Raw genomic sequence first — 19,586 nt, 5'->3', positions numbered from 1 at the left:
ATCAAGTACCCAACCCTAATATTTCACTACTACCCAAAACTTTCAAGAACACATTTTGTTTTACCACAATAAACAAAGTGCTGGGTTGGGATTAAGGCATATGTGTGTGCTTGGGCACGTTTGCGTGCATTAGAGTTGCTATTTTACAACAGATTGAAGAAATGAGCTCTTCGCTTACTGCCAAGCAGTGCGACTTCTGTGGCCATTCGTGTCTTTGAACTACACAGTTTAGATCCAGCACTGCTAGTTATTGCATTTGGTACCAAGAGTGGTAAACAGGTTTATCATTCCTAGGGAACACTGCCGTTCATGAGAGGCTCAAGCGTGAGGGGAGGGAAAGAAAGAGATGGAAAGAGAAGATGCTCTTTCACGTAGTCTGTGACGTTTCCACAAAGGGCTTTGAAAATCAATGCAAAGAGTCTGCAATCAATTAGAAATCAGTGCAGGGTGGGCAGTGTTGGAAGTACGTGCTCATGGCAACCTGTGTTGCTTAGCAGCCCAACAGCTGCATTTGGTACTGTATGGAGTCATTTTGGAGCATGTGGCTCCATTTTTAGACTTAATGTGTTGTGGTGTGCAATCTCAGAGGTTAAAAAAGTATGGATTAGCAAGATTATGTCTCCACCTGATGGGATGGAGCACATTTTATCCAGCTAGAAATGGAAGATGATTTTTGTTCTCTAGTTGGTTGTGTCTCTATAAAACCAAAGATCAGTTTTAGTTTTACAGCATAGTAGGAAAGGTGTGCATGAGACCTTGGCTTATAACTACTTGGGCTCATCTGCCATACTAATGGGAACTTAAATAATAATGCTAAAGCATTTAGGAATGAGGGATGAACAGGGCATCTTTCACATGATTTTTTAAACGCGGATAAGTGTTAGCATCATGTTATGTATTGGTAATGAACCCATCTAAAGTACTCATTTTGAAAAAAAGTGTTCATGTGAAGGACACCCACCAGTTTTCAATTGTATCTAGTGATGGCGGAAGAGAAAATGTTCAGTATATGTCAGCTATTGATTAGACCTCACGCTGATGCAGGTGTCACAGCAGGTACATGCTACTCTCTGCACTGGCTGGTTTCTTTCTGTTATCCACCATTGACCTGAGGTCGCAGTGAGGTTGCCACTTTAATGTTTTACTGAACTGACAGCATTCCCTGGCCTTTTTTCTGCTGTTAAATGAACTAATCAAAGAAACATATATTGCCTATTTTGACAGGGATGCACATTGCCTGGCACAGAATAGATCTTGGCTTCATGGTTTATTTCATTGTTACTTTGCACATGTTCCTGGAACTGCAAGCTTTCTGCCCCTCTCAGATGATATTATTTATTTTGTATTCATCTTTCACAGTTTGAATGTAGAAAAGCAAAATTGTTTCTTTTTCAAGAAAACTATTCAGAAAATGGTATTAAACAAACTTCAAGAGAGCTTAGCAATTTAATCCTCTTTTCACTGTAGTTTTCAGAACAATTCACTGTCACTAAATCCTAACATATACACTTCTTCCCAAATTTGATTTCCTTTGATTACACCTAAATACTTTTTCTGTGTCCTCAAATGTGCTACTACTACATGACATAACCAATCTCAAGCTAACAAAGCTTAATCCTTTAGGCATCAAATGAGAGTTCTGCCACCAGCCTGCTGGGTGATCTTGCACAACGCAAAGCTCCTCTTTTAATTTCATTTTCCCTATTCATTGCACCTTTGTGATCATTGTGAGATCTGCTCACAAAAAGATATTGAAAAACATATTGGCAAGGGCAGGATAGCATGAATACTACAGTCAAACAGCCTTTGCAGCTTACAGTGCCATAAGTTAATACCATAATATTGCCATACCATGGCAACATGGGCAGTGGAATTGAGTGCACCTTCAGCAAGTGTGCTGATGACACCAAGCGGTGTAGAGCCGTTGACATGCTGGAGGGAAGGGATGCCATCCAGAGGGACCCGGACGGGCTTGAAAGGTGAGCCCATGTGAACCTCATGAAGATCAACAAGGCCCTTGAAAGGTGAGCCCACGTGAACCTCATGAAGATCAACAAGGCCCTTGAAAGGTGAGCCCATGTGAACTTCATGAAGATCAACAAGGCCAAGTGCAAGGTCGTGCAGCTGGGTCAGAGCAACCCCAGGCACAAATACAGGCTTAGTGGAGAATGGATTGAGAGCAGCCCTGAGGAGAAGGATTTGGGGGTGTTGGTTGACAAGAAGCTCAACATGAGCTGGCAATGTGCGCTCGCAGCCCAGAAAGCCAACCTCATCCTCAGCTGCATCAAAAGCAGTGTGGCCAGCAGGTTGAGGGAGGTGATTCTGCCCCTCTATTCTGCTCTGGTGAGACCCCACCTGGAGTACTGTGTCCAGCTCTGGGGCCCACAACATAAGAATGACATGGACTTGGTTGAGCGAGTCCACGGGAGGCCCACAAAGATGATCAGAGGGGGCCAGAACACCTCTCCTATGAAGACAGCCTAAGAGAGTTGGGGTTGTTCAGCCTGGAGAAGAGAACAGAAGGCTCCAGGACCTTCCAGTACCTAAAGGGGACCTACAAGAAGGATGGGGAGGGACTCTTTATCAGGGAATGTAATGATAGGACACAGGGTAACGGCTTCAAACTGAAAGAGGGTAGATTTAGATTAGATATCAGGAAGAAATTCTTTACTGTGAGGGTGGTGAGGCAGTGGAACAGGTTTCCCACAGAAGTTGTGGATGCCCCGTCCCTGGAAGTGTTCAAGGCCAGGCTGGATGGGGCTTTGAGCAGCCTGGTCTAGTGGAAAGTGTCCTTGGCCATGGCCAGGGTGCTGGAACAAGATGATCTTTAATGTCACTTCCAACCCAAACCATTCTATGATTCTATGACTCCTACTAGCTTGATTACTATTATTCACTAGCAATTAGTATTTTTGAGTTTGAATTTCTGAGTATTCCTGGAGCACAAAATACTCACAATGCCAATGAAGGGTGAGCTCGTTGCATCCAAATTGCCCAACACTTTTATTTCATTGCCTAAATAAAATAACTTTTGTCTTTAAATAGCTACAAGAATGCAGAGACTCCTGAACAATACACAGTCTGTATGTTTTGTTTTTCTATTGAGTTCAGGAGGGCAGATCTTTCATGCAATTTTAGGTGAAATAGAAGAGGATTGTTTACTCCTGTGCTCAATAAGACTAACTTCTGCAATGGCAGTATAATTTCAAATGTATATTAGCTTTTCTGAAAACTCTAGAGCATAAGTTAAAAGTGGGATAGAAATAAATGAAGGTAAAGGTAAGTCTTCTCACAGCAGGAAAATTTTTAATAATGTCTGACTATTAAATTGATTTGTTTAACAGTGGACTTAATTATTCAGCTGATTAAAAGGTATTTTATTGGTTTAAAGGAACATATGGTTTTATTTGCAGATTTGTTTTATTTTCTTTACTCACCTATTGTCGACATGATATAACTATTTTATTACGAGTCTTATTTCTCCCAGTCAGAAACTAAGACAGGCTTCTATGAATGATTTCACTGTCAGATTAGAAAATAGTGATTTTTTTTAAATTTAGAAGTCCATTAGATAAGATCGCAGTTTCATTGGCTGGGAGAGGCCCCGCGGTTTGCAACACCAAATACCTACAAGTATGTGCAAGACTTGCACTTGGCTGTTGCGACTGGAATTTTATCCTGCGATACTGTGTTGCGTCCACTAGATGGGTATCAAAAGCAATGAACGGGGTCCAAATAAAACAGCTAGGATTTGGCTCATACTGCCTAACGAAAATGTCTTTTATGTAAATAAGCATCAAGAAAAAAAATGTTCAGTTCTACAGGCAAAGGGGAATGTCAATACAGCACTGGTTTGCCAGAAACATATGTTTACATTAAAAAGTTTTTAAAATGCAGCAAAGTGCCTTGTTTAGCTCTTACTTAACTGAGACATTTGCTAACACTTTCAGATATGAAAGCTTGTAGAAATCTAAATGAAAAATGTATTACTGAAAATGAAATAAATCGTTTCTTTGGCTGAATCACAAGTCTTGTTTGCAAGAAATGGCGCTGCTGATCACACTGCAACAAATGAGCAGAGAATGAGAATGGGGAATTGAAGACTTTCACACAAGTTGTTTGTTCTTTCTTGAACTTTCTTTAAAGTTTAAGATACAAAATAGGATAAGCGTTTTAGTTTGAGTGGCCAGAAATTGCAGAAAGTTATCTGAGGTTGCCTCATATTTATCTTTCCACTCCTGTTAAGTTTTAAGTCACAGCAAGAATATGCTGTGAATTAAAAAGTGCACGTTCAGTGGCACACCAGAAGTTACTCTCTCCCTAGCACGTTCGTCAGCCTCCTTGCACTTCTGGTGGAAGGTGGTCTTTGGAAAGGAAGGAGCGTGGAAGTTGCTACTGGAGGCACAGGACCTGTTTTGCCATCGTTTCACAGGCAGAAAGTGGCCATTTAAAGACAGAATTTTCCACATTGTTCTGCAGCCAGCTTCAGACACTTTGCACAACACCTGCAAACTGAAGCTGCTTTTAGTGATAGGAGCATTTGGCACGGCACACATCACAGAATTTTCTATGTTCAGAGAGCTTCGCTGGAAATCCAGAGGTGCCAAAGCTATGAAAAGCCAACGCTAATTCAGCAACTTCATGTCTGCATTTTGACAAAATATTTTATGACTTTAGTGGATTCTGTTTAACCTTAGAGCCTGTCTTACTCAGTGTTCAGTGATGACAAACAAGACATGAGACGGAAGTTCAGCCTTTTTTCCTTTTTTGGCTATTGATCATGTTTGCACGTCTGGCCCACGGTGTATCACACAGGCTCTGTACCAAGATGGAGATAAAAGTGGTGAACTCTCTTGAGCGACTTGTAAACATTCATGACTGATCTCCCCCGTGGACAAGCAGTAACAACATCACAAGCAACCTTTGGGAAGATTATTAATGATTGGCTTCAGGCAACAGTAGGAATCTGTGGCAAGGACAGGAGAGGTTCTGGGTCCTGGGTTTCAGCAGCACTACATTGTTAATGACTGCACAGCTTCTTTACACAGTGAAAGAAACCTGCCGTGGACTTCCTTTTGAGTCCTTAAATAATGCTCTCCTACTCTCTGCAAGGCTGCTAATAGAAAAAAGGGGAAGATCTAAGTACAAAATAGAACTTTTCGTTACATAACATGTTATGGCATCGTAACGAATATGCACAAGAGCTTGTAATTTAGGCTGCATAGAAAACCTTAATGGTGGTCTTCCTTATTACTGAGAGTTTAGCAACTTAATCCTGTAGCTTTTTGTTGGGGATTTTTGTTTTATTTTGTTTTGGTTTTTTTTTTAGAGAAGTCACAATGGGCACGAGTTCCACAGTAACTAAAATGGTCTGTCCTACTGAAATAACATATAACTAATGCAGAATATATCCATCACATCTAAGAACAAAACTTTAAACTGTCCTGCTTTGATTTGAGGCACATATATCTCCAGGATTCATTGCACACAAGGTCTAAGAGCTCACTACATTCTGCCTGAATAGCAGGCCTAAAATTTTTTTCTTATATTAATTCTCTCCTTGGGACCTTTCAAAATGTTTCCTTTCTGACAGTGTCAACTCAGTGATGCAGGAGAGACCACATCTGGTTTCCACCTTCTGCTTTTCTTTCTGTCTCTTCCCCCATGCCTAGTAAAAACTAGACCTCAGGAAAATGAGAGAAAAAAAGAGAAATATTTATACTGATATCTTAGAAGGAGATTTTTATCATCTCTCTACATTCGGAAAAAAAAAAAATCATTTATATGTGACCTGATTTTTTTTCTCTCTAGCAATGTTAACAAAAAACTTTTGCCTTCCATTGTTTTTAAAAATATGTCCAGCGAATTGTAAGCAAATGATATTAAAAGGAACATATGATCTAAATCTTAATTTTCATGTACCACTGGAGAATTTAAGCCAACTATCCACTTGTGGCTTTGGGTTTCCAGTTAAGCGACTCAGCAAGCAAGCCCTATGATTAACTCCATTTTTAGAAGTGGTGTGGATAGATTTTCCAGTATTAAAACTGCAAGCAAAAGACGAAAATGTGACATTTAATGAAATTTGCTTGTAGCAGTAAAACTTGGCTTTCGCTCTTGGCATAACAGTGTTTGGAAACATTTAGAGTGTAACAGGGCTTAGACCTAATATTAAAGCTCAGATAACAGGCGAATAGAGCATGTGTAGGACAAAAAATACACTGAAGCAAAAAGGTTTGTAAGAATTAGTATACTCAAACGTTCTGGCAAAAGAACTCCAACTATCTATTTGAGCTTCCATCTCGTGATTTTCTAGCAAGCCTCTTAGGGAAGTGTTGCTGATCTCTCTAAACAAACTGTTTTGTGTTTTGTTTTTAAGTTTCCAAGCAAGGAGTCTCCTGTGATGACTGCTCTATATCTTTGGGTGTTTTGCTTTGAACAGTCTCCTTATACTCAATTCAAGGTTTACTTTTCATAATGTCACCTCATTATTCTTAATTATACCCCAGTGGTCTATGCATTTGGCACACAACACTTCGTTCCATCTATTAAAACAATTTGCTTGTTGAGCTCAGCCATACTGGGATTCATTTTGTGAATCCTTTTATTCTTTCCTCAAAGAGAGGGGATTGTCCCACACCCAGCAATTTTCATTCTCTGAATGTGGCTCTTGCAACTGAACATCTTCCTACTAACGCTCAGCTGAGAGTGCCCCATTCCAGATCCTGTTACATGGATTTGGTGTTTTGATGCTTCTCTGAAGCTGAATTAGCTGTCTTACTGCAGTATAATAAAAAGGCAAACAAAAAACGCAAGAGAAACAAAACGCAAAATAATTTCCAAGAAACGTGATAATCTGTTTCTTCTAGGTTTAAGTCACTTTGTATGGTTCCTCTGATCTAATCATCATACTGGGATTAGTATTGCCATTTTTAGATAATAAAAAAAAAAAGACCACTGAGACAATAACTGCTTTCCCCAAGGTTTCTGGTAAAATCTGTGGCAGGTTGAGACCTGAATGAGAAAATCTGCAGAAATTATGGAACAATGGGATTATTTGGGGTACCCTGAGGTAAGGAAGGCTGAAAAATAGAACGACTTAATCCAGACATGAAAAAGAGAATGCAGCAAATCCTGGGGTGCTCCTGAACAGCCGGTCAGCCAGCTGTTCCCAGCCACCCACTGGCTCCCACTGCTGCGGGCGCCTGTCAGTGCCACAGCATTGCTGGGAGTAGAGTATCAGCAGGACCGATCATTCTCCCCTTTATTATTATCATTATTTAATTATAGTCTATCTGTCACCATTCACTTAAATCATAGAATCACAGAATCATAGACTGGTTATAGTTGGAAGGGACCTTAAAGATCATCTGGTTCCAACCCCCTGCCCTGGGCAGGGACACCTCCCACTAGACCAGGCTGCTCAAAGCCCCATCCAGCCTGGCCTTGAACACCTCCAGGGACGGGGCATCCACAGCTTCCCTGGGCAACCTCTTCCAGTGTCTCACCACCCTCACAGGAAAGAATTTCTTCCTAATATCTAATTTAAATCTCCCCTCTTCCAGTTTAATGCCATTACCCCTTGTCCCATCACTGCATGCCCTTGTAAAAAGTCCCTCTCCAGCTTTCCTGCAGGCCCCCTTTAGACACTGGAAGGCTACAATAAGGTCTCCCTGGAGCCTTCTCTTCTCCAGGCTGAACAACCCCAACCCTCTCAGCCTGTCCTCATAGCAGAGGTGCTCCAGCCCTCTGATTTTAAATGTACTGGAATCAAATATTAAAGCAATTTAAAATGTTTATCTAGCAATTCACAAAAATATGCAAGCCATCCATCAAGCATACTCATTAATCCTGATTAAAATGCAGGTCCCCTAACACATTAGCAGAGCACCTTTCTTTCAGGAAAAACTAAAATATGAAAATGAATGTAAGATCATGGTTGAGAAGCAGACTGCTGCAAGAGAAGGAAAATCCAATACACTGAAAGACCTCAGCTGCATCCAATTTCAGTCGGATGCCATTATCAGAAGTGGCCAAATTCTTTCTATATATCCTTTCTGAATTAGTGGTGTGATAAAGCAAGTATGTAGGAAAAAAGGTAATTTCTGAGACCTGTAATATTTAAGTTAATACCCTACAGTACTGATGAAAGCACACAAAATCCAGAAAATAGGTATAAATGTTTCCCAGGGCTAAGAATAGTATGCATTGGGAAGATTCCTGGCAAACACATTGTTCTGAAGAATCATCATATATAGCCACAACGATGATAAACACTTGGCATGGTCACAGAAGGTATGGTTACACATACCGTGTGCTTAGTGACAGAGATCTTGTGTCCCAGCCAGAAGGTGACAGGAAAAAAGCAGTTGTGGTTACTCCTCGCTACTCTCCTGTCCCAGAAAATGTGGCACAGAAGGAGGTCCAAAGAGCCAGGAGATCTGATTGTCATGACAAGAGGAGGCCACATCCCTCAGCATCACCCAACTCAGAATTATTACAGTTGCTCGCACAACCTGGCTTAAGCCAACCTGTCTTCCAAAATCAGGTCTTCCAGAAAATGGGTAAGGGCTGTGGACAGAAAAGCCTGAAGAGAAGAAGGTCTGTAGCCCAAACTGTAAGAACCCTGGACATAGAAGATACGACGGTTTGTTTCACCAGTACAATGTGCAAACATAGATATCTACCAGAAACCAAGGCCAGCTTCAGAGGAGAGTGTACAGGAGGCAGCTGGAATAAGAAATTGCAGTTGTCTCTTTAGGAAAAGAAAATGTCTTCTACTGTTGCTCTAGATTCCCTATGCCGATGAAAGCTCCATGAAAAGGAGATATAATTACATTTGACAAGGAAAGTTTTTTCTCACACTGCTGTAAAATTTCTCTAATTGCAATAAATAATTGCTGGCAATAAATCGCATATGATTTCTACTTCCACAAGGATTCGTGTGGGGATATGTTAGTAGCAACTATCACTTAAATCATGGCATGTATTGTTAAAAGCTCAAAAGTTCAAGCTACTAAGAGCTTCAGGGCTCTAAATTTTTTTGTACTTTGCTTTTTTGAAATTGTTTCATTGAAATCCTTTCCATTTCAGTTCTTTATATTCTGGGTGCTTGGATTTTTTTTTTATTATTATTATTCGCATTTTTTGTATTGTATTTAGTTTAGCAAATTTGCTACATTTTTAGTTGCTTCCCCTTCCCTAGACTTCTACTAAATGTATCAAGGTCCGCTTCAAGATTTGGTTTCTCGAAATCCTTGCTAGAGCTTTGCCACACATAAGCAACAACCTTTAAAGGGAAAGAAAAAGGTCAGGAGCCTGCCTTGGAAGGGTGCCGAGACTGGAATATCTTGAGTGTATGCGCTCATATTGTATTTTATTTTATCCTGATTGTAGACCCTGAGTGCATTCACTGAGTACCTGGTATGTCAAGAAAGATAATTCTCATAAATAATCCAAAACTTACAATAATGGATCATTTGGTGCTTTTTTCCTTGTTTTTTTAAAAATTATTTTAATGCTATATTATATTATTATAATGCCTAATAATATCACGTGAGAGTGCTGCCTGACGTGCTGCATTGTAAGACTGTATTTTCTTTTTACCATTACTAAATTATGTCCAGTGGTGCTGAAATTTTCCTTCCGTTCTTTTTTTGAGGGAAAATGGGTCAACCGCTGATGAGAAAGTGGCAGAGAAATGCATAATTTTTTATATTTAAAAAAGAAACTGGAAGCTGTTTTGTGAGATACTCTAGTGACTCATATTTTGCAGCTAAGAAGTGGAATTTAGCCAAGTGCCTGCAAAATGCTTCTTTTTTTGCTGATTCTGTGAATATCTTCATAAATTTCAAAAATTCATAAGCTTAGGCCAACCTTAAGTCAGTCACCTCATGTATCTGCATTACTGAAAAAAATATTAAGTGATACTATATTATTTCTAAAAAAGCTCCTGCCTTGCTCAGGGTCCAAAAGGGCTCTGAGGAACAAGCCCCTGCCAGTGGGACATTTGTCCTATTCACTGCAGAAGGTGGGTATTGAATCAGGCAAAGGACTACAGAAGGGTAAAAGTGCTTTTATCATCAGCAACTGGAATAATATTTGCCCAAGTTGTGGAGCACTTGATACTGAACTAGTCACTTACACCAACTTTATCATACGTCACTAATTACGTGTTTCTCATTCTTGAGGTATCCACTCCGAATGGGTGTTGATTGAGCTATGTGGATATCAGCACTTAAAAATACAGATTAATTCAGAACATCTGAACAGCTACTGGGTGGATCAAAGGTCCCTCAGATCCACTATTCTGTCTACAGTAGTGGCCAGAAGAGAATGCCAATGGAAGACGGTAAGTGCAAGGAAGTAGAATTGATACTTCCCCAGTGTATCCCAGCCATTCAGCTTCACCCTTTCATGAAAACTATGCTCTGAATATATGAGTCATTCTATGACAAGTAGATCAAAAAAAGGAAGTCCTAGACATCTCATTTTGCATACTCAATTTAGGGAATACTTTCACTTTGATCTCTGTTTTAATTCTCCTTATGTTAAGCAAGGATGATAGTACTTCCTCGTATCACATGGATGATACGAAAATTAATGTAATTATCTCTGAGAAGTGGTAAAGTATCATAGTGATGAACACTATAGAAAAGCCAATGAAAGCACTGTAACTACTTTTCCAATAGGTGTGAATAGCAGGTTGTCAATAAAGCATATGGCAATAGAGTGAGCAGCAAGAAAATAACAGAATACCAAATATCTCATGAATTGAGTTGCATTCATTCTGTACACTCAGTGAAGTAAAAGCACTACAGAATCTTATAGGTAAAGTCTTCATCAAATTATTTATGCACAGGACCAAACCAAGGTTCCTAAGTCAATTGTAATGTTGGCATTTCCGTCTTTTGTCCTTGACTTTTCAATCGTAGTAACATGGATATGAGGTTATTACGTATTCATTTGTGCACATGTTGGAGAGATGGCCTAATCTCTCTAAACTCTTGCATTTGCTCTTGTTTTTTCCAGTTTTCTTTTTCAGCCTACCGTAGCACTATCAACACCATTCCCGGAAGACTACCAGAAATTTCAGACTTCAAATACAGTGTTACAGATTCGCTTCCTAATAGTTAGTATACAGATGAACAAGTGCACGCTCCTTTTTGGTTATAATGCATGTTTGATTAACCTCATCTTCCGCAGACTTCAAGGTCAATGGAATATCTCATTCATAGTCTCATTACAACTAACTGCTATCATAATATACACACGTTCTTGCTAAAATCTCTTGCACTCCTATTTTGTCTACAAAGTTTCTGTTAGTCACTGTAAGATCCCTATTGCCCATATGACTGTTGGACTCTAAAAGCAAAAGCTATAAAGCAAAAGCTATGAAGCTATAAATACAGTGCTTTAACTAGTAACAAAACAGAGAACATATCATGAGTTGTAATATTACTACACATATTATGGAACTCTCATTTGGTATAATATGTAAATGAACAGAAGTATATGACTTCTCAAGAACTACTCACAAATTAACTAGAAACAAGAAAAACCAAAAACATTAGCTGCTACAGTCTTCAAATGCCACACACAGAGCTAAGCTAAGCATGTCTCACCAAAATGAGTCTTTCTCTGTGGAGGAATGCAGTAACAGAAATATCAGTTTACGCTCTTTACTTGTAACAAGGCATTTTTTTCCAGTATTAAACAAACTTTGAAGCAGATGTGATGTAGTGGGTTGAAATGGGAACTGAAAAAAAAACAACACTTTTTTCTTTTTTTTTTTTAAATGTGAGTGATCTGACAAGCCAAAGCTGTTAAAAATCACTGTGTATTGCAAAACAAAATCAAACATTCTCTTCACAAAGCAGTACGAACGTGTTTTACTAAAATTTACAACTCATTCTTTTCTTTTGCAGGAATGAAGTAGGGTGAGAGGATACAAAAACCTGTTCTTTCACTGGATGAGTCATCCGGAGTGAATCATTTTATCCCCTTCTGTGCTTCCATTTCCCTACCTGCGAAATGGGTGCTTTGTAAAGTGCTAAGAGCTCTGGTCATAAAAGGAAAAATAAAAAAGAAAAAAAAGATTTTACAAGAGCTAAAATTAATATTACAGGGAATAGTAGGAAAAGCAGTAGAAATCTCAGAAACACTGCTTTTTAAGAACCTATCAAAAATGGATTTGGGTGGGAAAAAGAGAAATTTAGCAGTTTTACTGTTTTTACTCATAGGAAACCTGTGAAGGGATTGGAAGAACAGAAGCAAAGAAAGACTTGCTTATTTACCTTTTTTGTTACATCTACTTTTCAAGACCTTCTCATCAATAAAAATGGAGTGGAAGAAGACATTAGACCTGGTATTTCTGTAACATTTGGAAGGAAATGGAGGGAACAATGGGTAAAAACAAACAAAAAAACCCCCAAAAAACCCCAAGGAAAAAACAGAAAAGAGGAAAAAAAAGGTCACCAAAAATATTGAAAGAAATTTTATAAAAAAAAGCTTAGAAAAAAAAAAGAAAATATTTTTCACTTCAGGCAAGAAGCTGATTAGATGTTTTTTTTTAAACTGTGGGTTTTATTTTCTGTCCACTCTATGCTGTACTTCTGTAAGACACAGAAAATCATTATAAACTCTCCTTTCAGGAAGAATGAGATTCTCTCTTTTTTTTTATAGAACTTTTTTTTTTTTTTTTAGAGAAAGGACTATAGAATTTTTTTAAAAAAAGAATTTTTAAGAGCAATTATTGCAGCAGACAAAACACTACTGAGGTCTAAAGGAAAAAAACCTGACAGCAGCGAAAGACGTGCTTGGCATACCCTACTATACAGCCCTGCCAGGACAGCACGTGGGCGAACGTCTCCTCCTGGGACTCGGGCAGTTGTGCCTTAAGGAAGCCTAGACAGTACATATTTTCTTGTACTATTCTTTTTTTACCCCCTCCAGCCATGGCTCTTTGCCAGCAGATGAGAAGCTACCTTACATGAGAAAGACATGCTATTAAAAAGGATAGTGTGAGTGAAATGCCAATACAGTTTTCACTAACAAACCTAAGTGTCAACATAGTAGTGCAACTTAGAAACAGAAAGCATAAATTTACAGAATATTCATGGGTTTGTACAATTTCAGAGATTTCTACAAGGGTGCTTGTGACATGAGGAGTTTTATGAAAACAAAACAAGTAGTATTTAAAGTAGAGAATAAAGGAGGGGAATATACTTCAATGCTTATACTTCAAATACAAAGTTCATACAATTCCCTGACACCTGAGAAAGTGAAATAACCAATAATGGGAATATCTGTATATTTTTAATGTTTGTGAACTATTATGTTACACAGTAATGTTTGTGATTGTCTCTCTGTTCATCCTTTATGGAAAGCTGGATTTAATTTATTTTCCAAGCAGCTGCAATAAAGAATATTGCACAAGAGCTGACTGCAAAGCTAAATATCACGAAATGGGGCCTTTTCTTTTGCTTCAATGCATACGATGTCTGAGGCTAATTTAACATTAAAATAACTAGGAGAATACTCTGAAACCAGACGCTGGTCCAGACCCGCACGGAGATAGTAGAGCAATACCAAAGAGGTTCAGTAGGATGCTCTCAAAATCATTGGTTCATGAGGATTACTATGATAAAATCCGTAACATGATAGAGAATATTCATACACTTAGAGAAGAACAGCAGGCAAAGGTGGAATGGATTGGATATGTGTGTGGAGAAGGAGGAAGCAACACAACATAGGATCTCTAGCAAACGAAATTCTATTTGCCAATACTTCTCATGAAAGATTGAAGAAAAGAGATGTGCTCATAAGCAAATTACATTCCAAGAGCTGCTAGCCCTTAGATTTTCTTCTTCAGTTAAAACAACTGCAGTGGATTTTTAATTAACATTATCGTTTTATTATTATTGTGTTTCAATAGTCTCTTCCAAGGACTTCTGAAAGTAACTGGAAACTTACTGGAAAGTAATCTTTTCTTTGTTTCATCATTCTGGATTCCTAATTGCCAATGAATATTTAAATTAACATAAAATCTTAATTTGAAGCAAAAGCCCAAATATTACCATGATCAATATCTGAAACAGAGAAATTGGAGAAGACAGAGAGAACAGCTGGTCTATCTTAATGACAAAAGAATTACAGTGTTTTGCTTTCAATTACAAGGAGTTATACTGGACTTCTATTTCTAGTACCAGAAACCACGGAGAAAATAACTACTAGGTAGGAAATCAGTCAGTTTTAGGTGATTAAAAAAAATGTTCTGAAGAGTCACTAGAAACTGAAAAATACAATCCCCACTCATCTAAAACTGTGTAATGATACTGATAGCACAAAGTTATATTTTACAGTTGAAGTAAATAATTGTGAGAAAGTTGCAAATGCACAATATCAGTAACAAAGTTATAAGGTCATCTTACTGATACAGGAGAGGATGAATTTCTGAGGTGGAAAAGCTGTTTGGACAAGATTAAAAGCTGTGATGGCTTTACAAAATGTCATTTCCTAGTTATTCATTTCCAGCCTTTTCCAAGAATGGAAATTCGAAGAAGGAAAATACATTGCTTCACAGCTGTGAACGTCCTGCTTGCCAAAAATGCAAATGTAATCACTATCTGTGAATCAAAGACAAATGATGGCAACGATGATAAATATGAGTAAGGACTTCATGGAAACATAGACCTCTAGAGCTGAAAGTCAGATTCATTTGGAAGGGCTATCTGTGCATGTGCATAACAGCAAGCACAACAGTTACGAACTGGCTGGTACCAAGAGGAATTTGGTAATAAGGGAGAAAATCCTTTTAATAGGCGATTTCAGCATTTGAGTTGCCACAAATGCTAAGATTTTATGAAGGCTCCCGCCACCATTAGAGGTTCAAAGAATGCTTCCTAACATTTTTCCAGCTCAAATCTCTGGCGCTTAAAGAATGGAAAACACATGTCAGCAATTAAGTCACTAATCATAGTGTTACCAAGCATAAAAACACTGCCTGCGCCTATATCGACTGAGTCACTTTATATGTTTTCTCAAATGTCCTGGACCCTACATGGCATTGAACGTAAACGGTCATTTCAGTCATACTGAAACCTGGCAAGCAAGGGTCTTTCCTTAATAGTATGAAATTCACAGCAGACCGCACTGAGGTTACTATCATGGGACAAGAGGGACACTAAAACAAAGACCAACCCAGACATTGGCTTGGACAGCATTTCCAAGAGAATAAATCAAAAACTTCTGCAGACTAGGCTGGAAAGGGCACAGCTTCAATATCACTGAGCCAGCCAGCATCATTTTCAGGCTCATTAGAAGAAGGGCATTTGAACAGTTTGCTTGAGAACTGACACAGAATAGGTTGAACTTTTTACAACTAATTATGCAATTGTAGTGCCTACCTCTAATCATCAGCAAGCTTTGAACCAGGGGTCCCATTGGCTTTGATCCACGTGCTCTCTTACCATGCCTTCCAAAAATATTCTAACTTTTAAAAGATCCCTTACACTGTGTATATTTCCACTTGAATGTTTTAATTTTTTCCCCTCTGTGTCTGTTACTCTTTGATTCCTGATGGATTTCCTCTACATGTGGGTACAAAGGAGAGATTAGCATCACAGGGATTTTCTGTGAAAACAGGTAACAGCAGTACCAGCCCAGATGGCTTTATTGTTCTCTTCTAGATCTCTGATTTCTTTCTCTTGTGAAGCTTATTGGTACATTTTGAACTGCTATCAACTTAAAGCAGACAAGAGTATCAAATCAGGACTTAAACAGAATAAAGAGGGGGAGAAGGTAACAATCCAGTCAGCTCTTTGGACACTAACTGTCATCCAGAGGCAGCAGAGCAGCTACCAAAAGCTACTCTACAAGCTACCAAAAACAAAGTTTCGGTATTACTGCTCATTGTACAATGAGCAGTAATACCGAAACTTGTTTTTTTGGGATACTTACAGTGCAGGTTTTGGTGTAGCATGAGCTGCTGAGGATGGAAATATTAAATTTCAAATTTTAAAAGACTGTTTCCTAAAACACAAGAAAAGAACTGAAAATTATGAAAGGTGATGTAAAAATGGATCTACAGTGCTGAATACTTTATGGACTGAACAGCCAAAATGCTCACTATGCAATATGTAAACCAAAGAGCAGCCAGAGTGACTTAAGCAGAATGTTTTTTTCCTTGTCACAGAAAAGGCATACGTCTACTATTTCATTATCTGATTCATACAGAGGTTTATACTGTAGAATCAAGACAGAAAAAAAGTCAGGGAAACATCATTGTTTTCCAGCCTGGAAAGAAACAAATCACAATAGTTCCTGACACACACCCAGTTCCTCTTTCAGCCCTATTTTGTAGAAAGAACACAACCACACAACCATGTCTTGTTTGACTTTTTCAGAATCTCTGAAAAAATTAATTGTGAAACAGTGGGTATTAAAGGGTAAATAAATCCAAAGAAATTTAGAGAAGAAAGGAACAAGAGCCACAATATGAGCCAGGAAGGAAAAGCTATCCAAACCCAATTGTCTGCTGCTGTACATAAGAATTTGCTTAATTTGTGGTATAGAGTTTCTTCTATTTAAACGAAAAGAAGATTTATTCCCAAGTAAACAAGATGCCAGGAACGGACTGAGCACAGTCTATTTGAAACAGCATCCCGTATTGCATGAATTGTTTGACATCCAGGTGGTTGAATGATTGGCAAGAGATAATAAGAATAGTAGGAAATCAAATTATTATAAAATTATAGGATATTTCAACTTCAGAATTCAGTACTGTGTTAACACTAAAGTAATGTGAAATTGAAGGAGACATGAAGAAAACCTGAAACTCATTTAGAAGCATTAGCAACATCTCCCTAAATGTCCCTTTCAGCCTAGCTGCCTAGCTACAAACTCCTTTCAAGCTGTACTTTACAGAAACATGTTCAAGTGGAGCAGTCCTTTTGTACATTTTTAATTGCTTTCAAATCACTGAACACAGTAGAAAACTTGTGTTACAATGGGAGTGGGTGGGAGAGAGGACTTGGTTCTCCAGTATCAGCGAGGGATCCCTTCAGGGCCTTAGTTCCATTTCCAGTCTCAAAGAATGTATGGCATTTTTTTTCCTTTTCCATTATTGAACTTCTTAGGGTAACAGTTTGTGTGTTTCTTTTCAGTAGCCAGAAAAAGTATGCAAGAACAGCAACAAGCGACTAATATGGCCTCTACTACTGAAAAACGTCTGCTGGTGAGCATAACCAGAGCATGTACCAGCAGATGTACTGATGTTACTGTTGTTCTTTTGTGACTTGACATTTTCATTTATTGTAAATTTTCGTTTGCCTTAAGTGAACATGTTCAATTTTACCATTATTGACTCTGTCAGAGCTAGCTTAAATAGTGGTCTTACACTCTTACTGCAAGTGCAGACCCATGAACTTCTAAATGTTCATCTTTTCTTCATCATATTTCTGTCCACAAAATGGGGCTATACCTGCCAACAGATTTTTTATGCAGTTTCAGACTTAACAGACTAGAAATGATGACAAACTGTACACAGGAATTGGATGAGATCTATCTAGCATTTGTGAAATGGAATTTCAGTCTATCAGACGTCCTTCCTCTGTATTTCCTTTTTCCTATGTACATTGCAACCCCAGCAGATAAAGGGGTTATCAGACCATCTTTATGCAAAGCATGGAAAGTAAATATACACATGAATCAAGAATAAGAAATAAATACACAAAACAAAAAGATAGTTTTTGTTTTCTAAAAAGTTGCCAACATCACTTGGCAAAACTTGAAAAAACGTTTGTTTATAGATCCTGCAGGGAAGATTTACAGCACAGATTTGCACAGATGTCTGAATGCGGAGGCCAGGCTCCCCGGCAGTCCCTGGAGAGAGAGCTCAGCGGAAAGCTGGGAGCACCTGCCTGTGTTAGGACGTCACTCCTGATTTTCTGAACGGCCCTCTAGACCTATGCCGCTTCCTCTATCAGCTACACAAGCATGGGTGATAGAACTGCCTTTAAAATGGTGAGACTTTAAAAACAAATAACAGAGCTTTTTCTCACCTTTTAGTTTTTGAAACTTCTAATTCAAAATTATAGCCTTTTCTGTCATCATTAGATCATTGCTTTTCAAATGTGAGAGCTGAGAAATTCACGTGACTATAAGACTTGGGTACATATAAATATTACTGGAACCATGCCAAGTGGAAAATAATAGAAGCAGATACATTTTTATGAATGAAAAAACTTGACTGCAATGAAAGTTAGGATGGGAAAAAGAAAATAGTATTTACACATACGGTGTAATTCAGACACACCTTAGGATGGCATGAAATGATAGCAGTAAGGCTGCAAACTGTTAAGACAAAGAAGGTCGCTTATGGAAGTGCGATACACACTCATTTGGTCATACACACCATAGGGAGTACAGGCTTTATCACACTGTGGATTCTCATATTAAATATAAAGAAGCATAACTTGTGAGGGCTAAATAAAATTTTTAGCACACTGGACACAGTTGGAAAATACAGAGATACAAAACAGGAAAGTGCAAGTTACAGCATATAACATATATGATATGCTATATGTAGATAAATACACATCCACGAAAGAACACTTGTCCACGTTTACAGGCATCACACATCTAAAGTGCAAATAAACTAAAAGGATTAAGCTGTTTACAAAATAACTGGATTTGTCATACAGCAATAAGGGTGTCAAACAGCACAGGAGAGGTTGAACAAAGAAGGATGAAAGCTGCAATAACACAATTGTGCAATTGCTCAATTTTAGATGTATAAATACCTATTTTTCACCTGGAGGTTTTGAAGGCAAAAACTGAAACCAAGTAGGGTTTTTTTCATGACATTAAGTTAACTTTATTAAAATAGCTGTTTTGTTGCAGTCGGGCAAAGGCAAATGTTCATGACATTCAAATGGAGAAGGCTATTTCAAACGCAGTTGGAAAGGAAGATTTAAATGCAAATAAGGAAGACAAAAATAGCTGGAAAGAAAAAAGGGGGGAAGTAAAAGTAAACTAGCTATGGAGCTGAACCCCAGATAATAAGGCAAATGTATAGACGTATAACAGAGGAAAACAGATGTTGGCTAACTCAAGGAAAAATCACATGTCAAATGACAGCACTACTCACAGGCTTCAAATCACTAAATATGGAAATTTCTGAGACAATGAAGATGATTATGAATATAAAGCTCTAAGAAGGAAGATGGTCTTATGTAACCGATCTCGTGTAGAGGACGCCTCAGGGCAGCAGCAACCAAGGAGCTTTTGTAGCGACTGGCTGTTCCTTCTCTCTATATATACCTCTTGGAAATTATTTCCTAAACGTGCTTGCTGGAATCTGCCCTGTTTGTGTGGGTGGTTGCGGGAATCAGCTGTAAGAGCTAGTATGAAACCATGTGGAGTTAGTCTTTGGGGTTCAGAAAGCAGCATAGCCATGTCACCATGGTGTAACGAGGGCTAATTGGCCTCCGCGCAGCATCATCCCACCAGCTACCAGGGCAACACGGCTGGCACCAACGTGGAAGTCTTTGCCATGTGTCGTGTTGCACTCCACATATGTAGCA

The 19,586-nt window shown here is 38.6% G+C and overlaps 1 protein-coding gene across 6 annotated transcripts in view; it reads right to left on the bottom strand.

The window, feature by feature from the left end:
- Window positions 1-19,586, bottom strand: part of PDE4D (phosphodiesterase 4D) — a 409,683-nt gene that overhangs the window by 127,308 nt on the left and 262,789 nt on the right. The window lies entirely within an intron of this gene.

Source organism: Chroicocephalus ridibundus, chromosome Z (genome assembly GCF_963924245.1).
Source record: "Chroicocephalus ridibundus chromosome Z, bChrRid1.1, whole genome shotgun sequence".
Lineage (NCBI taxonomy): Eukaryota > Metazoa > Chordata > Aves > Charadriiformes > Laridae > Chroicocephalus > Chroicocephalus ridibundus.
The sequence above is the reverse complement of the archived record's forward strand: the minus strand, read 5'-3'. Positions and strand labels throughout refer to the sequence as shown.